Source organism: Notolabrus celidotus, chromosome 3 (assembly GCF_009762535.1).
Source record: "Notolabrus celidotus isolate fNotCel1 chromosome 3, fNotCel1.pri, whole genome shotgun sequence".
Classification (NCBI taxonomy): domain Eukaryota; kingdom Metazoa; phylum Chordata; class Actinopteri; order Labriformes; family Labridae; genus Notolabrus; species Notolabrus celidotus.
In genome coordinates, this window is record NC_048274.1 from 16,955,649 (window position 1) to 16,970,034 (window position 14,386).

Consider the following 14,386-nt stretch of genomic DNA (forward strand, 5'->3'; position numbering starts at 1 on the left):
TGGAGTGCCAACAGAGACACTCCCTACTCACATCACTGCCAAACAACTACTGTGAAGAGACCAAATCCAGTCAAGACAGTCAAGTTCAATTATCTCTCTCTTTACTCATTAGCTAAGACTGGTTTGTTGTGCGATAAAACTGATCAGGAACTGTTGCGTTTGAAGAGTCTACGATGAAGGGGTTAGAGTTGGGGTCTATCTTGGAACCCATTAGCTGTCTTCACACTATCTCTCAATAATATATCCCCTTTATATAGGCATATAAATGCAGACACTAGTGACTCAAGGCCAAGACATCCTTTTCTGTGTGCTGTTAGTTATTAGCAGGCCGACTGGAAGCTTGCGTATCCAGAATACATTTGGAGTTGAGAGCCCACGTCTATAGGAATCATTAGCTGTACTTTTGTGCAGGTGTCCGTATAGCCATTATTTTAAAGCTAATTCATGGTAAGATAATAGCTAATGTCTTGGATTGTTTTTTGGCTAATCTTGGAACACACTGGTTATTGTCGGTGGTATATGCCTCTGGGGGCGATGGCTAACTTCTCTGTATTTCCAGAGTAGCCAGCTGTCAGCAAAAATTACTTCCTTTTCACTTCCGTGTGCTGCATTGTTTATAACCCAATTAGCAACTTAGGAAGCTCAAAGATCAAAAGAAAAGTTAAGTTTGCCCCTCCAGATACCACTGAAAAATAGATGCTTTAATATTTAAGTCAGAACAGCATTGGAGATATTATAGCAGTTATGTATATAAAGTGATAAGGGCAGTTTATTAGGTAATTATATTTGCAAATTGAAAGTAACACAACTAGCCATGTTGGAAACAGAGCATGTTCTTCAGAACAAACTCAATGATAAACACTTTATAATCTCTTTACTTTCCTCCCTTTATGTGTTGTTTTGAACTAGGACTTGAATTATCTTTATTTTCTATCTCATCTCATCCACATCCTGTTCCTCAATGCCTTCAGTTTAATACTGCAAAAAGGTCAAACCCACAAACTTTCATCAAATTTGTTTAGCCAATAAAAATCAGGCAGGACCACCATAGACTGCTTCTTAATTGGCAGCCCTGTGCAGCACTAATGTGATTTGGGCAAAGGCAACCCTTTTTCTAATGCACCTATTTAGACTGAGGACTTGTTCTATAATTATAATCCAATTACCAGGGAATAATCCATGTGACTGAGCACTAAATCCTTTTGTGGTTTTCAGAAACACTTCATAGAGAGAATCCTGTCACAGGCAAATCTGTGAAGGCTGTTATGTAAAAGGTAAGATCCTGTAAGGTTTTCACCAAAAGTTTTACGTCTTGTAACACAAATGGAAAACTGTTCATTGATATGGGGCACAATCAGAGAGATGACACTAAGAACTGATCTCAGTGGATACAGAATTGTATCTACCACAAATATTTTGTACGTGGGCATCACTCTGTTCATATCTGTAATAAAACAGCACAGACATCATTCCTAATTATTAGACGACTAAGATCGTTAGAGTAAGAGTCACTCCAAAATCATAGACATCAGTGTCTCTCTTTATTCATAAAATATCCTAATGTTTTACTCGGAATTGTGAAGGAAACTCAGTGAGATGTTCTTTTCCACCATGATGTCCAACTGTGAAAACAACAAGGTTTCAATACTCATGGTTCAACAAAAATGTTTGTTGGTACTTTCAAGAAAGATTGATGTGATGCCCAATAATGCATTTTGTTTCTTCTCTTCCGAATGCCATATTTAATTATTTTATCCATTTATTCTGCTGCATATCAATTCCATACACCACGTCTAATATTCCCTGAAGTTTCACAACAAGAAGTCGGACTCGACTATCTTACTAAAGGAGTCTCTGAAGGCTTGACATTATGACCAACTTGGATATTTCGCAACCACAGAACAGCTGTGGGCATGACAATGATAGCCAGCATTCCTTGCAGGCAGGAAACTCCTCTCTTCCCATGGGCAAACCGTGATGTTTTTCCTGTTTGATTCTTGGGCCACCCCAGCAACTGTGAATACCATGAAGAACCTGGACTCAGTCCAAGTAGTCTTCAGAAGAAACAGAGGGCTGTTAAGACTATGCAATTTGTGTTAAGATTCTGCCTGAGCTGATAGTTATGATGATGTCCTGTAACAAAGAAGATGATTTCTAGTGTTACAACTCACTGACTAAAAAGATCTAAATAACAATGAAGTACCTCTTGATGCTACGCTGTTTGGCAACAGATGCTGCAATTATCAAAACAATGGTAATCTGTGCAAGATGTATCATTGTCGCAGTTGTCTCAGTCAAAGTGGTAAACCACTCTGCCAAAAAAAGTACATATTAAGTTAGGAACCAGTGTGCCTGAGTATTCCAAGGACAATTTGAAAAAAGGGTTTCATCAGGAGGAGCAGTGGAAGCCCTGCTCCTGCATGACTTACAAGTTTGTAAACTGCAGTATTTTTGTGAGTGTTGTCCAACATTGGACAAATACGCTCTTCTGCCTGGATGTAGATGGAGGTATTTGACCTCCACACTGCTTAAAGTCAGCCAACGACTCTTTTTGTTGGTAGGTTAACTGGCTAAAGTTTGTTAGGTCTTGAAGCGTGCCAGCTTCCCATAACATTTGTGACCTCGGGTTAATATTTCTAAACACAAAAAATGTCAATTTTCTATTAAAACAAACAGTGTTCAGGAGTTCTTAAGCTTTCTTCATTTCCCTTTTAATGTGTGATAACATATCAAGTGAAGATATTTTTTATTCTAATGGAGTCACACTGGGATAGCTTAAATGAAAAATAATTCATTGAAAAAAAAAACTTATTAAATATGTGATGGTTAGGAAACTTAATTTTATCATTTTCTATTGTACCCTCGAGGACGCCAAAATTACACTCTCTCACATCTTTGTGTAATGCATACTTTTACATGAACACTGACGTACACACGCACACGCACACGCACACACACACACACACACACACACACACACACACACACACACACACACACACACACACACACAAAGTCCCCATCCCAGACCACAAAAATCTGATATGAATCTTCTGGGAGGGTTAAAATGAGGTCCACATTCAAAAATAGACAGAGCGAGTCTATAAAAGATAGGAGATAGAAATCACTTAACTGTGGGACATGTTGAAATACCATTCTGCACACAAAGACAGTAAACAAATCTGTCAATCATCATCACACTCTAGATGTTTCTCTGTACCTATATACAAAGAGATAAAGAGAGAGAGATATATAGATTACAAAAACTATTACACGTGTTTTGGGGTGAATAAAAAAATATTTGAAAAGGACTTATCCATCCATCCTTGCCCTAACTGCTCAGAAACTTCAGTTGGCCCAACACTAACTGTTTGATCCAAGTAATCAAAACAGCTGTATGCAAAAGCCTGCTTCATATTCACATAGTGAATAAACACATCCTGAAGAAGATTTTAGGCTTCAATCTTACTGTTAAGTGTCATTACTACAGTGGTTGTGTATCAGATTGCTGCCCTTAGTCTGCTAATTCATTGTCCTATAAACACAGCTTTTAAGCATCCAAAGTAAATGAGAGAGATACAGATGCCAGTGTTTTTTATTATTATTGGGTCATAAGTTCATGAGTGTTAACATATTTCTGTTTTAGCTCCTTTTTTTTGACAGCAGTTGGTTATAACTCTAAGATGAGATACGATGTAACATGTGCAGTTTGTCATCTCTTCTAACTAGCACCAAGGATGATTTTTCCTTCTTTATGGACAACACATTTATGGAGACTTTTGTTGGTAACAGAGGTCTACATCTAATGAAGAAAGCATTAAAGTTTATTCCTATAAAAGAAAGCTGGTGGGAAAAGAGGAAAGAGACTGAAATAGATAAGAATATGATGAATGTAAAATCACTCAATACATGCTTGCTGCTTAATTTTGTGTTGTACTTTCCATCCATCTACATAGGGAGTGTTTTGGAAAAGAGCAATGCTATTTTTGCGATAAGAGACCCCAAGGAAGGAATGTCAGCTTTGGAGATTAGAGGTTTCTTTTACAGTACACACATTTGTTTCTTCAGCCGCCAAATCAATTTTACTATATTGTTTTAAACCAAGATGGATGGAGTGATGACATATTTATGGTCTAAGCAAACCTGGGGGATATACTCGGAAGCAGGATTTGTGGTTATCGAGGTAACTTCAGGTTTCACTTCAGGTTTTCAGTACTGCAAAGGTGGTTCACTTCTTACTGGGGTTCTCACCATGGTAATTTATACTGGACTAATAAACTGCTCTGAGGCAGGTAATGTTCGAGATAAGAGATCAGTATTCAGAAAACTACGCCTACTGACTAATCAAATTGCTTGATTGGTCTTCTTATTCATTTTTATTATATCCGTACTGCTCTGTTTGCTGATGGCAGACTTGTTCATGTTTGTGATTGGCCATATGTTGCTTACACTGCCCTGTGTATGTCAACGGAGGCTGACTAGATGGAAAACAGATACTAAACATTTTTCATCCCCGAAGAAAGTCAAATAAAAAGGAACCTTCATTTTTACAATAACACCTGAACTTTTATGTACATTAGCCCCTTCAAAATAAAATGAGTATACTGAGATGCATCTACTACAACAAATGCAACCTGTCCCCCTGTAATGCAATTACAGGAACCTAAAGTTAATAGTAAGCAAGAAAGGAAAACTCATTGACACCACTTCTCACTTTCCAAGAAGTAAAGATTTGATAAAATAAAACCATAAAAGAGCATGTGGATCCTGCCCACAACAAGAGAAGCTTCATGTTTATAACAGTTTGCCAAGGTTTTTGTTTACCATTATGCAACACTGAAAAGAACAGCAGTCAGATGACGTGCAATGGCTATCTACAAAGACAAAGCAGAGCAGGATAGGGAAAACACAAACCCCGTCCTGTGGTGAGTGAGCAGAGAATGTTTGTTTATACCCGACCCCGATTAATGTCTTGACCTCCTCGGATGTCTGGTCCTTAGCTCCCTCTCAGTTTTATTCCTGCGCCTCCCACACTATCATTTTCTCTGGTCTTACCTTCCGCATCTCTCTAAATCTCTTTTGTTGCTTATTTGTAATCCAGTTTGAACTGGTTCCTGGTCTGCAATCTGTCACAGAAGGAGTATGATGTTATCATATCCATCAAGAGTGGATTTCCTGAAAGGAAAGTGTGTGTGTGTGTGTGTGTGTCTGTCTGTCTGTGGAAATTCTATGCAATACTATCAGATCAGCTATGTTGCACAAAAAGAAGATAGAAAGTAATAGAGGTGGATTTTGAACAGTGCTGCTCTGATAATGCATGTCATTAATCATTTTGAAAAAAATAAAATACAATCTACACAAAGAGCTGTTTTAATAGTGACATTGAAGTATCAAGTAAATAATCCCTTGTAGACTAAATACAAAAGGTCTTAAAAAGAAAACACAAGCAGATTTATACTTGTTTCACTGTATTTGACTTTGGCTGTCCTCTGCAGACATGATTACTCCTGCTGTGTATTTCACATCACAAGGAGTTATCCGACTTTGACACCCTATCTTTGTGATAAAACACTGCATGTTCACTTAATGAGAAGAGACACAGACCCAAGTTATCTGCACCGTAATCTTATCACACTAATTTATAGTCTCGTCGTCTGGTGTCTGGTAGGAACGGAGACATTAAAACAGACACTAAAAAGGAATGAGTGGTGTACAATGGAAGCTGAGGATGATTTGGAGGGTACAAAGAAAATATTTGAAGTGATGCTGCAGGAAAAGGGAAAACTTGGATGTGGTGTTAAGTCAGCTCATTGCATGTTTCATATAAAAAGTTAATTTTCTGGAGGATTCCAAGCAGGTACAGAAAATATGGCATCCCATACAGCATGATTTATACCTGACTAATGTACACCCAGTTCATACCTCAAACAGAAAAAAAATTAAAAGAATGACCAACTTCATAACATTCTAATAAGTTATGGTATGTAGTTGAAGTACATCTACAGCCAATAAACCAGGCTATAATAATAGGTATATGGTTTGATTGTATAATGCTAGTTGGCTTAGTAAGGCTAGCCAGGTCGGTAGAGGTCTTTTTGTGGCTGGATTGGTAACAGAACTGACGTCACACCTGCAACACTAGCCAAAACATGCATCAGAATCCTGGATAAAATGTCACAGAGCCCTCAGGTGGGTACAGTGAACAGCAGAACTAATTCATGAGTTGATTTGAAGCAGACACTTGTGGCTTTGGAAAGTCCAATGACTCTTATGTTGGTGTTTGTTATGTTTTCCTTTGCTGTTTCTACTTTACTCTGCTAATCCGGTACAGAACTCTGGGGAGCCTGCAGCCAGATCTGATTTCTATTCTAGTTAATGTGCTAACTTCCACTAGATCCACTCAGTAGTGTTCCTGCTGCATCTCTGATGCGGCAGGTCGGAGCCCTCCGAATCAGATATGCAAGGCTTCTATTCTTGCCTGATGCATCAATTTCAACAGATTTACAACAGATCAAGCGGGACAGGAAGTCAGGCACCAAAACAAATTAAAACATCAGGTTAACTTTCAGAATAAAACACTGTGTTATCTCCAGATTGTTTTTCACTTAACTACAACAAACCGTCATGATGAGCGCAGCCAGGCCTGGAGTCAACAGGTCAGAGGTTTTCAGAGGCCAGTAAAGACAATATGGATGAGGAGAGGGGTCGGATATTCATTAATACTGTAACCTCAGTCACATGACTCCAGCTGTCCAGCTGTCCAGCAGTCCTGCTCCGTTCTCCATTCTGAAAACGCAACTGGTGGGTGTTGACGAACGAGAGAGCACAGAGCCAGACCGCAGTGGATCGGAGACAGACCGGACACAGATCTTGTGGAAGTCCCGGGTTGTTAAACAGAGATGTCAATCATGAAGTTACATCCTCTCTTTTAACAGTTAAATAACTAAGTAAAACTACACTTCAGGGGAAAGTGAGCACTTGGACATAATTCAGCCTCAGCCTCATAGGAACTAACTTTTATGACTGAAACAATGTTTGAGAAAATTTTATTTGATGAGCATTCTAATTTTAAAGTTTGACTGATGTTCACTGTGGAGTAATGCCAGAGGCAGGGTTCATGACACTGCAGCAAGTCAGCTCGGGCGGCTTTAAATCTCATGGCTTCAACCCGATCCAAATTGACAATGTCCATTTTAATATACAACCTATGGTAGCAGCATTATAGTCTCCCAGTTCAAAACAGCAAAAGCAATCAGGGTCAAACTGAATCCCAACAGAGATTAACTAATGTTGGCTTTGCATAAAAAGCAATTCAAAACATGTCATTTACAACAGTATTAGTCAAATGTGTTAATTACGGTCACAAAAAATAAAAACAGAGGCAAAGACATGTCGCTCTCCCGACAGTGCTTATTTAGCCTCACTGCAGATTGGACACACTGGCTCCAGTTCAAGCAAAAGATACAGAACCAGAGCCTTTGTGATCACAAAGGATCCACACCAGACGAACACTGCTTCTGCGGTCAAGACTTTGTCTTTTCTCAGTCAACCAGACTTTTGAACATTTATCTCAAATGACCAGCTATTAGGCCTACTCATCATGATGCATACACATAAGTTCACATTAACACATTCCTTTTCTTTATTCCATTTTTAACAGCCTGTGTATGACAAATATGAATTGATGTATTCATATTTATTTTAATACTGTGAACATTTTCAAAAATTTGTATTGTTTTAGTTGTGTTTATTGCCATCTATCACTTTTTTTCTGTCTTCTGATGAATAAAGTTTTTGAATCCTGAATACCCTGTTCGGTTCCGTTTGGAATTTATGGCGTCAGACCTCCAACAAACCACAGCCTGCTGCAAAGTTTGTTGAAAGGCTTTTGCAGCTAAAGGCAGCAGCACAACCAATTAAATTCAACATCTTAAACAGAGGCACACAGCCAAGTGGGAGAAATGTGTCTTACTATGAGGTGCACAAGGCCGCTACAGCCCACAAACACCCCCTAAAGTACAGCCAACGTAAGCAGAATCATGTTCCCATTGCATGGCGTATGACAAGAAAAGGATACAGAGGAAAGCTTTTACTGATACAGTTGCGCTACATACCGCTAAACATATGGTGCCCATATAGACAGCGGAAAAGCCTGGGTTAATAATCCACAAGCTTAAAACTATTAACCCATATGCGCTACCCAACTGCAAGCATTTTGCTGAACTTGCCCTGCTTCATCTAGAGGACCACCTGTACCGTTTTTCCCAGAATTGTTCCCTCTTTTTTTACCAGCTGTCCCAGGAAAATAAAAATCTCTCCCGGGACACAATTTGTCCCATTTTTGGGGGAAAATGCAAAAAAACTCATTTGATTTCCTTCGTTCTGTAGTCTAGAAAGGTCCCCCGTGCTTCTGCAGCTATTTAAAATTGTCTCTGTTTTCTTCCCATCTATGCGTACGTCACACGCCTGCACCCTTGTGCTCAAAGCGGCTCAAGCAGGGAGGGAAACTTGACCGAAGAGAGACAGCAAGCTGAATTGATCGACGTACACCGTGCTGAGGTCTTCTTTTCACCAACTTTTGGCGTTTCCATTTGAAATGGAAGGAGAGACGACAGACGGGGAAGGAGATGGAGCAAATACATGCAAGCCAGCAGCACGAGAAAAACCTATAAACTAGTTACAATCCTGACTGGGCAACACTGTCAGAGTTTGAATGGGTACAGCCGACCCAGGGAGACAATTTTTCCACCACATGCATTTTGTGTCCTGCGAAAAACTCTGTAAAATATGAAGGGAAAATGCATTGGAAATCCACGCAAAAACAAAAAATCATCAAGCTGTGGTATCAAACAAACAAAAACAGGAAGCCATTGTAACTTTAATGACCAAAAAAGGTTCACCTGAAGAAGGCAAGATTGCAGCAGCAGAGTTTACCAGTGTCCTATGTCCGAATTTTATGTTCATTTGGTCAGTCTGAACTGGTAATAGTGGCCGGCCCTCCATACAATTGGTTGAGTGTCCCTCTTTTTCACAACTCCAACGTGGCAATCCTAGCTTCATCCCATACAAAGAGCCCTCACTAAAGAGCAGGAGAGATGTTCTTTTATTCTGCTACAACAGACATACAGTCCAGTTAAACGCAGCTTCTCTTGAGTTTGACAATTAATCATTTCTTTGTTTTGTTTTTTTTCCAAGAAGAAAACAAACCGAATACAGTCGTCAATTAAGTTTGGTGTAAAACTGACCTTTTGCTTTTCTGCCATATCACCTAGCCCTACATGTAACAAACCATGGACACAACCATCACACACCAATCATATTCATGGAAGTACAATAGTGTTTTACCATTGCTAGCTAAATAACCACATCAACAATGGAACTTTTTTCCCTTTAAACAGTTGTCTTAGTAAGTAGGATGTCAAGCTGCTACCTATTTATTTAAAAAGATATTTATACACCATATGCAGCAACAGCAGTAGGACAGTCAGCATGTACAATGTGAACCCAGAAAACAAAGCAGCTAAATGGAATTCAAACCTTTCCATTTCTTGGCCACCGTTCTATTGCAGCGGCATGTCAAAATCTTCAATAAAAAGGCCTTATGTATGTAAAGCTGCCATTTTGTCTCAGAGGAAGGAGAGAATAGACAAGGTGGGCATTTCACTTACCAGAAGAAAACTGTCCTCCATGGTGATCCAAAGTTCAATAATCAAATCTTTTAGCAGACTTGGTTTGCAGTTGGTATTTCAGCTGACCCTCTCCAGTCCAATGGCTTTTCAATGATATAATACTTATTCAGGATGCAGTCCAATTATCAGAGTCCAAAAGCAGCAGATCAAAAGTCTCTCCTCTGTCAAGCGTTTCCCACAGCTCCAGAAGTAGGCTGTCACCCTTCATTTTTAGTCGCTCAATGCCTAGGTTACACTGTTATTAAAACTATGTTTCACAAGAGAGGCACTGATAATTGTCATTTCTCATTTTCCATTCCCTTTTTGGCAGCCGACAATTCAAAGTCCAGCGGTTAGCGTGACGTCACTAATCAAGGTAAACAAGCTTCACCTGCGTTTTCCTCCAAATCGTTCCAGGTCACCGTGCAGTACCCTGTTTTACCACATACGCTGGCAAACGCTTCCAGCAAATGGCCTGCACGGAGGGGCGCTGTTTGACTCGTTTGAAGATCTCAAAACCACAGGGCAAATTTCTCAAAACATCGTAATTGGGATGAAAAAAGCATCAAAAAACGGAATGGCCTTTTTCTTAATAACTGGGGAAGTTTTTCTGTCTCGGATTCAATTTAATCTTGAAAAAAGTTACCAACTATGGTCTCAAACTTTTTCTAAAATTAAACCATTGAGAAATATTTTTTTGTGTGGAACATTCCACTCATGCTGTTTCAAAGAACCTAAAACCGTATGGGCCCTGGTTTTATCTTTGGCATTTATAATTGGCCAACATTGTATTCTCTCTTAATAACTCTGCCGGCTTCTCTCAAGAGAAATAACAGCTGCCATTCATGCCTGAATACCTGTGGGCTGCCACTTTCTATCTAATTGTACTCTGTCCCTGAGAGCCATGAGGGGCCCTTGGCTCTATAGCCTGATATTATACATCGTGAGCCTGATACAATACAACTTTCAATTTTTTACAGATGAATGCAACAATCTCTGCTGTTCACAGCAATAATCCTTAGGAATAAAAATATAATTGCCCACTATGGAAGATAACCTGACCTGACTTGATATGGCACAAAATCCACAGAGTGATACAAGGCAAGGCAAGTTTATTTATAAAGACCCATTCATACAAGAGCAATTCAATGTGCTTTACAGAGTTACAAACAAAAAACAGAACAGTAACAATCAACAAAAACACACAGCAAACACTTCAAAAATTAAAATTTTTATATGCGGCCATTTATGTTTGTCTCTCTCTCTCTCTCTCTTCTCTCTCTCTCTCTCTCTCTCTCTCTCTCTCTCTCTCTCTCTCTCTCTCTCTCTCACTCTCTCTCTCTCTCTCTCTCTCTCTGTATACCTATGTAACTTAACGTACATAGTAAACAGTGTTTGGGTCTTAAAAGCAATACTACAGACTGAAACTAACTGAACTTTCTATGAGTGTAGCGTAAAGACTCAAAACAATTCTGATAGCCTAGCCAACCTTTCAGTCCACAAAGCAGCAGCCTGCATGGCATTCTTTGTCCACAGAGGCAGATCTCCAATGTACAGACAGAGTGGAATGGCCAGGGGGCCATGTCAAGCTAATGATGGCAGCCAAAGGTAATTGGATCGGACTTAAGTCCCCTCGGGCATCGTATTAGAAAATCCTAATCAATGTCACTGGTAGAAAGAAAAGGGGGCGCTGAGCTTTCACAAGCATTAGATTTCGCCTTGAAGCTAAGTACCATTCATTTAAAATGCAGTGAAATCCCCTCTTTCAGACAGTAGTCTTAATTGTTGCTCTTTATTGGAAGTAAGACAGGTTGACTGACTCCGAGAAGAAAGTTGTAGGAAAGTCTGAGAAATGCCCTGAAAGATTACAATCATACATCACAGTTTCCCACGATCTGTATAACAGGTTTACTGATTACAGCACCATTTTCAAAGATGATGTATACATCTTTGTTCAGAAAAAATGGTTCTGGAAAAGATTAAATGAATTATCAATTCTGAGTAGAGGATGTTAACCATGCATGTATGATGGTCTGGACTTCACTTTGACTTATGCCAAACACACAACACATACTTCTGCTTTTGATTTGTTTGTTTTTTTGTTTTGTTTTTACTCACATCTGTTGCTAAACCAAAGAGAACAGCAAGTGAAAATTTCAAACTAGATAAGAAACCTGGGAGTTTTTCTAGTAGACAGAATTTTTTATGAACAATGTCTGCAAAACAAATATAGGAGTACAGATCTTTCAATACATGGAATTCTGCTTTATCGCAAGTGTGTGAAGTCTGACACCTTGAGGGAGACCCTTTTCATTTCATTCAGAGGCCATAAGGAGAAAATGCATGTCCCATGTTTGAGTGCTCTAGTGCTGCCATCTAGTGAGGAAAAAACCAGTGCAAGGCATAGAAGAATTTACTGCAACTGGTAGCACCAAGTCAAGTAGGAAAATGGAAATTGAGCTATCGTCATGTCCGGTACGTAGGATCGCCCCTTCTTTATGACATATTGAGTTATGAGAGGAGATGTACAGAGTGAGGATTGCATACTGAAATTTTTCAGTAACAACTAAGAAAAAATGCTATTGTTCATCTTTGAGTTTAGTGGGAAAGATGTTGTTCACACATCCATCTACCGTTTTGAACATCCATAACTTGGGAATCTTTTGGTTTCTTGAGGTGCTTGAAAACATGCAGGGTTGTTTTACAGTCACCAAACTGAGTTTATCTTACAGTAGTGAGGGGTATCATTTGATCTTTTGTCTTTGAGATACCCCCAGTCTGGGACAAATAAGCAGCTCACATTGTAGTGCTGTTCACCTAAGTTCCTGCACTTCCAGGACCTCAAATCACTTCTTATTCTGTACAACAGCTGACCCTCGAGGGCCTCCTGTTTCCTGGGATCTGGCCCTGTTGCTTACATGTCTTTCCAGAAGACTGAGTAATTGTGGTGAAAGAAAAAAGAGAAGCCCTGCCTGCCTGCTGCTCACTGACCCTCACTTGTACACAGCTCAGCATGGGTTAGTCAGTCCAGGAAATAACCTTATAAGGCTCATGGAATCTCATGTACAATACTTTACCCAGCCAGCAAAGCAGTCAGGAAAAGAAATAACTTCTGTTACATCAAAGCCTCAGTCTGTTTGCAGAGGGGAGAGACAAAGACAATACGTTTTATTGTGGGACACAGCTGTCAAATACCAAGGTAGCAATTACTGAAGAACCTTGCTTTGAACAGTTATTGGAAACCTGAGGGAGAAAAACGTTCTGAACGACTTACCTATATATCTAAAGATCTAAATGTAACTTTGTAACTTTGTGTTTGCAGTTAAAAGATCTAGCCGTCCTAGAAATAATAACCTTTGTTTTTCACACATAATTTTGATATGTACTATGTAAAGCACATATTTATTTTAAGTGTATGTTTTCAAGCAACAGCGTCTCAAGCAGGCAGGGTGTTGTCTTCATCAGGACTTCATTGGACTTTGACAAATTCATTACCCATCAAGGATAATCTCAACATGCTCCAACAGGGGATCAAATTCAGTGCACTGTTACTATAGTTATATTATTAAAGCAGATGTTCAAGTAAATACATGTTGTACGACTGCAGAGTCGTAGAAAGGAAAATCTGGGAACTTGTCTTACTCACTGGAACCCCAACATTTGATGATTTCTTAAATCACCTTTCACATGTTTGCCAGAAAAAGGACTATGAGCTGAAGCTTGTTTGTAATTATCTATGATAAGTAGATCTAAAGCTCTTTTATTGTGCCTTTAGCACTTTGGCCCAGTGAGTGAGCAGCACATTTATTCAAATGTATTCTTCCTTGAATGTTAGAAAGTTGTTTCTAAAGTAAGTAGTCAAAGTAAAATCAACCAAGATACACTGCAGTTTCAAAACCTCTGAAGTACTTACAGAGCAGTTGCAAGATTTACAGCGGCTTTAAACAAGACCTCTAATAACAGCCTGAGAGTCTTTGATGTGCTGCTTTATGGTTTTGAGAGAAGCTACTATTCTTGGAAAGAAGTGGGTAAACCTTACGCTCTGCTAGAAATGTTACTTTAATTCACTGCTGAGGCTTTTATCACAGCATCTGCACTCCATGATGTATTAAACTTTGATTTAAACTATACATAAATAGAGGAATAATACATCAAATGCAAGTAGAAAAGCTACATTTGGAATTCTGATGACCATGGGGTTAAAGGTTAGGACATTCAACCATTGAGCTGTGTTAAAAGCAGGCAGTGTGCTGGAAGCAATTCTTGTTTGCTCAGTTTTGAAAAACTTGTCCTTCCCTCCCTCTCTTTTCCACTCTGTGTTTTCCCATCACAAAGTTACTTTGATTATTTTCCAAACTGCCACGTTGCTTTCTGTGTGTTTTGGAATAGGCTCGCATACACAGATGACTGTCTGTCTGAGCCGGTCTGAACCTTGAACAGACATGGTTTACTCTGTCAGCAGTCATTATGACACACAGCGCAGAGAGGGGGTCACCCTACACTCTTTTACCCTGTGATGACTCAGGGATGACAAAGCCAGCCCTTCCATCAAACTTTGGGCTTCAGCTCACTTCTTCTGCCTGAGTGTCTCTCCAAAAGCATCCCCCAGACCTCCATAACCCTCTCTGTTCACACACAAAACCCAGGAGGGGGCCGGCCTGTGGGCGGGGACTATGGTAATATCCTCCAGAGGAAGTGAGCGCAGTGTAGTGGAATGT

General features: G+C 39.5%; 1 long non-coding RNA gene across 1 annotated transcript in view; it reads right to left on the bottom strand.

Annotated features, from left to right (window-relative positions):
- LOC117809984 overlaps positions 1-10,044 on the bottom strand; it is a 137,391-nt gene extending 127,347 nt beyond the window's left edge. The window contains exon 1 of the long non-coding RNA XR_004630657.1: positions 9,669-10,044. This is a non-coding gene — a long non-coding RNA (uncharacterized LOC117809984). The remainder of the gene's footprint in view (positions 1-9,668) is intronic.
- Positions 10,045-14,386: the final 4,342 nt, after the last annotated feature.